Genomic DNA, 1,824 nt, shown 5'->3' on the forward strand with positions numbered 1-1,824 from the left:
CTCAGTCCTAAATGTCCTACCCCGTACCTGTGACCCCTTGTTCTGGACCCCTCGGCCAGCGGAAAAATCCTCCCAGTATCCAATCTGTCTCGTCCTGTCAGAATGTTTTTGTTTCAATGAGATCAGCTCTCATTCTTCTAAATTCGAGTGAATACAGGCCGAGTCAACCCAATCTCTCCTCTTCAGGGTCAGGCCCTGAGGGCGGAGTCAGATACAGGGGCGGGTTCACTTTCTGGGGGAAGAGTCAGATTATCGGGTCGGGGTGGGTGTCTGGCTCTGAGGCAGGATTAAAGCTCTGGGGAAGAGTCAGGCTCTGGGGGAGGAGTCAGTCTCTGGAGGCGGAATCAGGCTCTGGGGGAACAGTCAGACTCGGGGGAGGGGACCGACTCTGAGGGAGGAGTAAGGCTCTGAGGAGGAGTTAGACTCTGAGGGAGGAGGAAGGCTCTGAGGGAGGACTCAGACGCTGTGGAGGTGTCCGGCTCTGAGGGCGGAGTCAGTCATTGAGGTCGGAGTCAGTCATTGGGGGAGGAGTCAGTCATTGGGGGAGGAGTCAGGCTCTGGGACAGGCGTCAGACTCGGTGTCGGGTCAGACTCTGGGGGAGGTGACAGATTCTGGGGCAAGGTTCAGACTCTGGGGGAGGAGTCCGACTCTGGAGGTAGGGTCAGACTCTGGGGGAAGGGTCAGACTCTGGGGCAGAGGTCAAAGGCTGGGGGAGGGGATCCGACACTGAGTGCCGTGTCAGATTCTGAGGGCGGAGGCAGACTCGAAGGGAAGAGTTAGATTCTGAGGGACGGGTCAGGCTCTGGAGGTGGAGTCATATTCTTGCCTATCAGAATAACTCATGAAGGTTCTTTTCAGAATGGTGCGATCAATGTTGATGATGGCCAGGTGCGAGACTCCATTGACTTGTGTGTGCTAACGCTTCATGTAGATGTGGGGGTGCAGCTCAGCGGTAGAGCATTTGACTGCAAATCAAGAGGTCTTTGGTTCAAATCCAAGCGCCCCCTCTATCTTTTAATTGTTCCCTGTCGGAAGTCATGCAGTCAGTCTGTTCCTGCAGCTGCAGGATTGTGATTGACATTGAGTCCACAGTCGGCCATTTTGCCCACTTGTTCGATGCCAGCGTCCATTCTTCCTCCCTCGTTCATCTCACCCTTCCATTCCCGTCCCCTCTCGACTTTGAGGGAGTGCCAGAGAGAGATTAATCAACTTCTTAAATATTTCCCACTCCTGTTCTATCTCTTTGTCAATTTTTTTCAACTTCCCCAGTTCTGTTCTAATCCGTTCAAAATTAGTTTGTTTCAAATCAATTACTTTGTTATTTGTCTTACTTAAGTATTTCTAAATATTTTACTGAGGAGGGATTGAGGGAGGGAGTGAGTGTGTGAGTGAGTGAAGGAGGGAGGAAGTGAGCGAGGGAGGGAGGGAGTGAGTGAGTTCGTGAGCGTTTGAGTGATTGAATGAGTGAAAGCGAGAGGGTGACGGATAGAGCAGGCAGGAACGATGTAATGATAAAAGGGAGACAGGTGGGCAAGAGAGGAATCACTGCTTGATCCAATAATGGAAAATGAAACGGTGCAGGTAAGAGAAGTAAGTGTAGGAGAATAGCCAGGCACTCGCGGCAAGATTTAAAATAATGATTGAGAAACACAGCCACAAGCCTGTGGCCAGCAATTTCGATTCGAATCCGGAGGGTCAAACAGAGGCTTTTGAGCATTGTCCACTTTGGACATTCACGGTCTCTTATTTCATGGTTAGGTTGTGAATTCTGCAATTTAGACACATTTCCATTTGATAAACCAACTTCTCTTCCGTAACCTGTA

At 50.7% G+C, this 1,824-nt stretch overlaps 1 non-coding gene across 1 annotated transcript; it reads left to right on the forward strand.

The window, feature by feature from the left end:
* Positions 1-936: 936 nt before the first annotated feature.
* On the forward strand, positions 937-1,008 carry trnac-gca (transfer RNA cysteine (anticodon GCA)). Its single transcript has one exon. It is a non-coding gene; the product is annotated as a tRNA-Cys (tRNA).
* Positions 1,009-1,824: the final 816 nt, after the last annotated feature.

Source organism: Heptranchias perlo, chromosome 20 (genome assembly GCF_035084215.1).
Source record: "Heptranchias perlo isolate sHepPer1 chromosome 20, sHepPer1.hap1, whole genome shotgun sequence".
In the NCBI taxonomy this organism is placed as follows: Eukaryota; Metazoa; Chordata; class Chondrichthyes; order Hexanchiformes; family Hexanchidae; genus Heptranchias; species Heptranchias perlo.